The sequence below is a fragment of the Hyaena hyaena genome, unplaced genomic scaffold, assembly GCF_003009895.1.
Source record: "Hyaena hyaena isolate Hyena2069 unplaced genomic scaffold, ASM300989v1 scaffold_1433, whole genome shotgun sequence".
NCBI lineage: Eukaryota > Metazoa > Chordata > Mammalia > Carnivora > Hyaenidae > Hyaena > Hyaena hyaena.
The window spans coordinates 101,022-109,945 of NW_024082054.1; the positions used below are offsets into that span (position 1 = coordinate 101,022).

Genomic DNA, 8,924 nt, shown 5'->3' on the forward strand with positions numbered 1-8,924 from the left:
AATAGGTTTTCGAGGCACGTATAAGATTTTATAGAGTAGATTGTAGGGACGTCTACCCATGTCGGACAAAAATCCAAAACAGGAGGAGACTTGCCCAATGAATTTGTCAAAAAAGAGATTAAAACTCAGAACCCAGGAATTATAAAGAAATGCGAGAGAAGGGCCTGCCTCATCTGTTACCGGGCCCTATGAGAACAAGTGTGGTCCAATACATAGGAATAAATATAAAATTAAAAAATAGGTCAAGGTCCTGATGTGGATACTGTATGAGGTGAATGAGGGAATACAAGTGCAGTCAGTGTGCGGCCCTTGCATCTGGAGGCGACACCAGCATCCACACTGGCTTCCCGCTGCCTCTGCAACATGGGTCTTGTAATAGGCTCTTTTGTTATGTAGCGTTTTCTTCATTAGGAGCTGCCCTTCTTTTAAAACCATTTTTGCATTTACTGCTGTGGATGAGAAACTTTTTTACTTCATCCCAGAGCAAAACATGCCTTTTACATGTGATACAGCATGTTCAGGGGCAAACATAGAAACACATTTGCGTGTGCGCACACTCACACGCCTGAGGCTCCACAGGGAAAACATGAAATGACTGGGTTTGCAGCCTGACCACACACGATGTGCTCTGATATTTTCTATTGTGCCTTATCTTTTTTCTATTCTAGTTTATTCTTTTTTTTCTTCCTTAAATAGTTTATTGTCAAGTTGGTTTCCATATAACACCCAGTGCTCATTCCCACAGGTGCCCTCCTCCATGCCCATCACTCCCCTTCCCCTCCCCCGCCCCCAGCCCTCAGTTTGTTCTCAGCATTCAAGAGTCTCTCATGGTTTGCCTCCCTCCCTCTCCTCAACTATTTTTCCTTTTCTTCTCCCCCATCATCGTCCGTTAAGTTCCTCCTAATCCACCTATATGTGCAAACGTATGGTGTTCTAATTTATTCTTGCAGACCCCAGCCTGACCTCACACACGGTCCCGTTCTAAGAATATGGAAAACATTCCTCTCTGTGTCCTCTGTTCCTGTGCTAGTAACTCCCTGTTTCTATTCTCTCTCTCATCACTGGCAACTTCTGTGAGCACAGAGCCTCCCATTCCCACATGCAATCTGTATTTATTCCTAGTGTCCCCAGCCAAGCTATGTCTGGGCATAAAGGGCGGGGGTGAGCATAATACACACCAGGGCACCCACAGTCTAGAAGGGAAACGTATATGGAATTAAATAAAAATTACACAGCGGTAACCCCTACATCTAAGTTGTTGTGAGAGAAAGTCCTTTTTCTGTGACAACATTAACAGAAACCACACCCAGAAAGGTTCATGAAGAAGCTGAAAGAGGTGATGGGATTTTCAAGGTAGAGAGGAGGTGAAAAATTCCAGATAGGCCAGTGGGAGACTCCAAGCAGAGGGAAGCAGGTGTGTAGAGGCTTGGGGCCCTGAGATTGGGGCTTCAGGTGAAGGTACAACTCAGGTTCAGTGTTGGTGAGATGGATGTGGGTGAGGCGGTGTGAGTGTGAAGCTGGTGAGCTGGTCAGGGGAGGCAAGCCAAGTGTTGGAAGGTATGGAATTTGGGGTTCATTCTCCACGGGGGAGTCACTGGGAAGGGATTCACGTGGACAGTAATTGCAATATTAGAAAGACCTCTTGGAGTAAATATGAATATTGGCTGGAGGGTTGCCAGCCTATGATAGGTGGAGAGAGGACAAAGAACTGATATAAGGCTGTAGATTTGGGGCCCCAGTGTCAGGGAAGCGATGGGAAATTTGAGAGAAGAAAAAAATCAACCAAATCTCCTCACCAGCGAGAAGCACCCATTATCAACAGAGGGAACCTTGCTAAATTCTTTATGACATATTCACTAAATCTGTCAACCCCCTGAGCAGGTCGGATACCTCTAGCCCCACTATCTGGGGAAGATTATTGGCATTGACTATAGTTTGGTTGGGGAGGTGGGGGAAGAGAAGAGAGGGAAACAAGCCACAAGAGACTCATAAGGACAGACAGCAAACTGAGGGCTGATGGAGGCAGGCGGTGGGGGATGGGCTAGATGGGTGCTGGGGATGAAGGAGGGCACTTGCTGTGAGGAGCACTGGGTGTTGTAAGAGATGAATCACTGAATTCTGCTCCTGAAACCAATATTGTACTGTATGTTAAGTGACTAGAATTCAAAGAAAAAGGAAAAAATAGTATAGACTTGTTGGTTTCTCAAGTTCAAATAGCAAATTTGAAACCTGAGTTGTTCTGATGACACAAGTTTTGCATTATATATTATTTACAAAAAGTGTTTTTAAGCAAATAATCTTTTAAAATCCCCCATTTTTTATACTCTGTGTATTTCCTTTTGTGAATTGTGAGTGTCTTCCCTTGCTTGTTATTCTGGTGGGATGTCTTGATAACATGAAGACCTTCATACTTTAGGATAAATTGCTTTTTGCTGCTTTGTTATGCTGGGCATCAAGGAGTTGCATCTGGGGTTGGGGTGTTGCCAGGACCAGGGGCACTTTCTCATCCCCATCGCTGGGGCCACCTGAGCTCATTACATCTTTCTCTCCAGTTTTCTTGCTCTCGGTTTATGGAACTGATGGTTTAGTTTTCTTTAAGCACCGGACATGAAACGATCATATGGAAATGGAGACCCAAGTTTACACGCTCATGGAAATAGGACCCCTGTTTACATCTTTAGAGGAAGACAATGTGATGTCGACAGCCCGCCTTGTATCATTGTTTGTGTAATTATTGTGGCTATAGGTGAGAATAACCATAGGAGCCTACAGTGTGTGTGTGTATGTGTGTGTGTGTGTGTGTGTGTGTGTGTGTGTGTGTGTGTGTGATAGAGATTCTCAAGGCAGAGGTCCTGAAACCCATCGCTCTAACACATGACCCTTAAAATACAGGTGTCAGATTACCACCCAATGTATGAAGGTAAGAAAGGGTCCATTTCTATTCCAAGATTCCTTGGAAACAAAACTAGTAAAGTGCAAGGAACACATGTGAAGGAGAAGTTCCTTGTGTCATGAAGCTTCATCAGTACCCAGGAGGCCACCGCGTTCCCCAACACTCCCTGCCACTGCCTCTCATCACCCTTCATCTTGCTCCTGCCCCGGGACACACCGGCTTTCTTTAGAGCCTTGATTTTTAAAACAATAAGCAAACCAACAAAACGCAGAATGGTGAAGGGGAGCGGGTGGTACTGGCTTCCAGTGAAGGAATTCCTTCCATGGTAAGGAATGATGACTCACAGGAGTAAAAGGCACAGCAGAGGGAATACAGTCAGTGACACTGTCCCCGTGTTGTGTGGTGACAGATGGCGGCTCCACGTGTGGTGAGCAGTGCGTGATGTTTAAACTTGTTGAATCAATGTGTTGTCCACTGCAAACTGATGTAACATGGAGCATCAGCCACTCTTAAATTTTAAAAGTTAATTTAAGAATACATGCCTTTTCTCAGAGCCTCTGCACTGGTCGTTCTCTCTGATAGGCACACTCTTCCCCAGAGGATCTTATTTATTTATTTATTTATTTATTTATATGTTTTACTTATTTCTGAGAGAGAGAGAGAGACAGCGCAAGCAGGGAAGGGTTAGAGAGACAAGGAAACACAGAATCCGAAGCAGGCTCCAGGCTCTGAGCTAGCTGTCAGCATAGAGCCCGATGTGGGGCTCAAACCCATGAACCATGAAATCATGACCTGAGCCAAAGTCAGATGCTTAACTGACTGAGCCACCCAGGTGCTCCATAGACATTTGTTTCTTGACACTTACATGCTTTGCATGAAGGTTAGCAGTGCTCAAGGTCATTCCTCAAACACATGACAGAATTTCTCATTAGAAGTATAGAATACATGAGCAGCTGGAGGAAAAGTTAAGTGTGCAAAGTGAATACCTATTTGGAGCTGGCATGCGGGTGATGAGAGGGGACAAGTTCCCTACAAAAGCTATGGATATTGACTTTTTGAATGCAAAATAAAAATGGTAGAATTTCAACAATATTTGTAATGTTCATTATTGAGAAAATAATTCATGTCATTCCTTCCGCCTGGCATCCCCTCCAGCACATGGAACCAGGAAATGATACACACATTTCAGAATTTCTTCTTCTGGGATTTTCAGAGGAACCAGAATTACAGCCCCTCATATTTGGGCTTTTCCTCTCCATGTACCTGATCACTGTGTTTGGAAACCTACTCATCATCATAGCCGAAAACTCTACCTCCCACCTCCACACGCCCATGTACTTCTTCCTCACAAAACTGTCCTTTGTGGACATCTGATTCACCTCCACCACAGTCCAAAAGATGCTGTGGAACATCCAGACTCAGAGCAAAGTCATAACCTACACAGGCTGCATCACACAGGTGTATTTTTTCATACTCTATGCAGGATTAGACAAATTTCTAATGACTGTGATGGCCTATGACCGCTTCGTGGCCATCTGCCACCCCTTGCACTACACGATCATCATGAAACCCACCTTCTGTGGGCTGCTGGTTCTTTTATCCTGGATGGTGAGCAGCCTGAATTCCTTAGTACAAACCCTAATGGTGTTGTGGCTGTCCTTCTGTAGAGAGGCAGAAATCTCCCACTTTTTCTGTGAAATCAATCAAGTGGTCCGACTTGCCTGTTCTGACACCTTTCTTAATGACACGCTGATGCATTTTGCAGCTGGACTGTTGGGTGGTGCTTCTCTGGCTGGGATCCTTTACTCTTAATGTAAGATAGTTTCATCCATACGTGGGATCTCGTCAGCGCAGGGCAAGTATAAAGCATTTTCCACCTGTGCGTCTCACCTCTCGGTTGTCTCCTTATTTTATTGTACGGTCCTAGGAGTGTACCTTAGCTCCGCTGCTACCCAGAGCTCCCACTCAAGTGCAACAGCCTCAGTGATGTACACGGTGGTCACACCCATGCTGAACCCCTTCATCTACAGCCTGAGGAACAAAGACATAAAGAGAGCTCTGAAAAGAATCGTTGGGGTTCCAGTGACATAAGGTCCAATTGTCCTGGGGCTAAAGACATGGCCATGACTGGAGGGCTCAGAGCCTCAGAGACAAGAACTGCTATTCCTTATCAGACTGTGGAAGTAGAATCTGCTCCTTCTATTTATTTCCTGGAATTTCCATTTATTTGATTTCAACTTCTCTATACATTTGAGTAACTCACTGTAAGCTTCTGATCTGTCTGATATACGGTTTCTCCCTTGTCCATTTTCATATGTCCCCAATGTTTTCCCCATTCTTGGTACACAAATGCCTAGAAACTTCTGTATCATACAATGGGCAAGTTGGGCTTCTTTTTTTTTTTTCTTTCCAAGATTTTATTTAAATTCATGTCAGTTAACATATAGTGTAGTATTGGTCAAGAATAGACTTTAGTGATCATCACTTACATACAACACCTAGCACTCAGCACAAGTGCCCCCCTTCATGCCCAGCACACATGTAGCCCATCCCCCCACTCACCTCCCTCCAGCAACCCTCACTTTGTTCTCTATCATTAAGTGTCTCTTATGGTTTACCTCCCTCTTGTTTCTATCTTATTTTACTTTTCAGAAGTTGGATTTCTTAGAAATATCTTCATTTCAAATGACTTCTATCATGCAAAATAAATTTCCCCTAGATTTCCCAAAAGAGTAATCATGAGTTGCATTCCTCATACGGAAGAAAACTACACTTGGCCACTAAGCCCATTACATAACTCTACCGTCCAGGAGAATACAAAACCATGGTGTTCACCGGGAGTCTGTCAATCTTATGATATCATTACCTTAACTACTCTTGCTGAGGATGTGGACTCTAACAGTGTTCCATTGAAGCCTCAGGCTATTGACATCGATGTCTAAGCTAGGAAGGCCTGCCAATCACCTGCGCCCGTGTGCACGTGAACATTCTCACGGATGTTTCCCTGACCAGAGCCTGTGCTGTGACTGCACTGGCCCTTGGGTTCTTATGATTCCAAGACATACCTCAGCGACACCCATCTGAGAACTCTAAAAAACAAGATTTATTACTCATAGGCTCTGGAAGGAACAGGTGGAGATGTCTGGAGGGGCAGTACAGAGATTCAGAAGGAGAGAGAGAGAAAGGCCACAATGGGGGCCCTACCTTTACTGGGGTCTCTGGTCAGAGTGGTTAGGGGGCTGCAGGTCTCCTCTTTATTGACACATTTAAAACCTAAGAGTTTAATTCTGGCACAGAAATGGAAAAGCGGGGTCACTCATGTATCAGTATGTAGGTTATCCAGGGCTTTCTGAAGACGAGCCTTCGGGCTGGGGCAGCCTGAGTACTTGTCTGGTGATTGTATCACACACCTGACAATAATGTTATTATACCACATGGTTGCCCTTGAAATCGATGCATCAGAAATCGAAAGCTTAATTGCAGGCACTTCCTCAACAAACATGCCACTGTGCTTATAACTCTTCTTGTTTTATTCTATTGTTCACCTGGGTGTCTAGAATGCCTACCATAACCACAGGCAAAAATTGATTATCAAATATAGATCTCCCCGTGGAGTGTACTTAGAAAGACAAACTTAAATAACAAGATAGACCTAATATATTCTTAGTGTCAGAGATGACCATAACTATGAGGATGCATTTTCTTTGGGTTAATACACAGGAGTGAGATTACTGGATCATATGGTAGTTTTATCTTTAATTTTTTGAGGAATGTCCATACTGTTTTCCACAACCTGCACCGGTTTGCATTCCTACCAACAGAGTGTAGGGTTCTTTTTCCCCACATCCTTGGCAACACTTACTGTCTTGTTTCTTGTGTTTTTGATTTTAGTCATTCTGACAGGTGTGAGGTGATATCTCACTTTGGTTGATTTCCATTTTTCTGATGATGAGTGATGTTGAACATATTTTTATGTATCTGTTGGCCATCTGTATTTCTTCTTTGGAGAAAGATCTGTTCATGTCGTGTGGCTATTTTTTAACTGAAATATTATTAATTTTTTGGTGTTGACTTGTATAAGTTCTTTACAGATTTTGGATATTTATCCCTTATTGGACACATCATTTGCAAATACCTTCTACCATTCAGTAGGTTGGTTGTCTTTTTGTTTTGTTGGTGGTTTCCTTTGCTGTACAAAAGCTCTTATTTTGAGGTAGACATTTCCATCAAACAATGTGGATGGACCTAGAAGGTATAAAGCTAAGTGAAATAAGTCAGTCAGGAAAGACAAATACCATATGATTTCACTCATAAGTGTGGAATTTAAGAAACAAAACAGAGAAATAAAGGGAATAAAAAACAGACACACAAAAAACCAGACTCTTAAATATGGAGAACAAAGTTGTGGTTCCCAGAAGAGAGGTGAGTGGGGGATGGGTGAAATAGGTGATGGGGATTAAAATACTCATGATGAGCAGACTAATATAGAACTGCGGAATCAATATATTGCACACCTGAAACTATTATAAAACTGTATGTTAATTATACTGGAATTAAAATAAACAAGAAATATAAGGGTACAAAATTTCAAATTACTCATTTTGTTACTAAATGAAGTATTTCTTTTTTTTTTAATATTTTATTTTATTATTATTTTTTTTTTACAAATAGTTTATTGTCAAATTAGTTTACACATAACACCCAGTGCTCATCCCCACAAGTGTGGGGATAAATGAAGTATTTCTTATTCATGCTGTGCATTCTGTTATTGAAGCGTGGAAAAAACCTTTTTTTCTTTCTTTAAATGCTCTGACTAGAACTTCCAGTGTTATGCTGAGTAGACGTTGTGAAAGTCGGCTCCCTTTCCTTGCTCCCGATCATGCAGGAAAATGTTCACCACATCACCGTTGAGTATCATGTTTGCTGTGGGTTTTTCATAAGTGGCTTTGTGTTGAGACAGTTTCCTTCTGTTCCTAGATTTTAATGTTTTTAACATGTTCCATACAGAAATATAAAAATCGATTTCCTGAGTGAAAAATATAAACAATAATGCATCTGTCAGGTAATTAATGCATGATTGTGTCATGCTCTTTTTCTCTCATATTGGTAGTCACGTGTTGTACGGATTTTAGAATTTCTTCTTCTGGGATTTTTGGAGGAACCAGAATTGCAACCCTTCCTCTTTTGGCCATTCCTGTCCATGTACCTGGTCACCTTACTTTGGAAACTGCTCCTCATCCTGGCTGTAAACTCCGACTCCCACCTCCACAACTCCGTGCACTTCTTCCTCATCAACCTGTCCTTTGTTGACATCTATGTCACCTCCACCACAGTCCCCCAGATGTGAATGTACAAACACAGAGAAAAGTCCTAAGAGTCATAACTTATGAAAGCTGCATCCTGCAGATGTATTTTTTCATACTCTTTGTAGGTTTGGACAACTTCCCTCTGACTGATGGCTTATGACAGCTTTGTGGCCATCAGTCACCAGCTGCACTACACAGTCACCCTGAACCCTTGGCTTTGTGGCCTGCTGGTTCTCATGTCCTGGATCATTAACATCCTGCATTCCCTGTTACAATTCTTAATGGTGTTGCAGCTGCTCTTCTGTACTGGCATGCAAATCCCCCACTTTTTCTGTGAACTCAATCAGATGATGCAGCTTGCTTGATCTGACATCTTTGTTAATAACTTGGTGATGTAATTTGCAACTATGCTGTTGGGTGCTCCCCTGAGCTGGGGTCCTTTACTCTTACTCTAAGATGGTTTCCTCCATATGTGGGATCTCCTGAGTTCAGGGGAAGTATAAAAGCATTTTCCACCTGTGCAACTCACAGACAACTCAGTTGTCTCCTTATTTTCCTGTACCAGCCTAAGAGTGTACCTTAGCTTTGCTGCTGCCCAGAGCTCCCATTCAAGTGCAATAGCCTTGGTGATGTACACAGTGGTCACGCCCATGCTGAACCCCTTCATCTACAGCCTGAGGAACAAAGACATAAAGGAGGCTCTAAATGTATTTTTCAGAGGGTAG

General features: G+C 42.8%; 2 pseudogenes; both read left to right on the forward strand.

Moving 5' to 3' along the window:
* The first annotated feature begins 4,051 nt into the window (after nt 1-4,051).
* Nucleotides 4,052-5,020, forward strand: LOC120225499 (annotated as a pseudogene).
* Nucleotides 5,021-7,282: 2,262 nt separating this feature from the next.
* Nucleotides 7,283-8,924, forward strand: LOC120225473 (annotated as a pseudogene).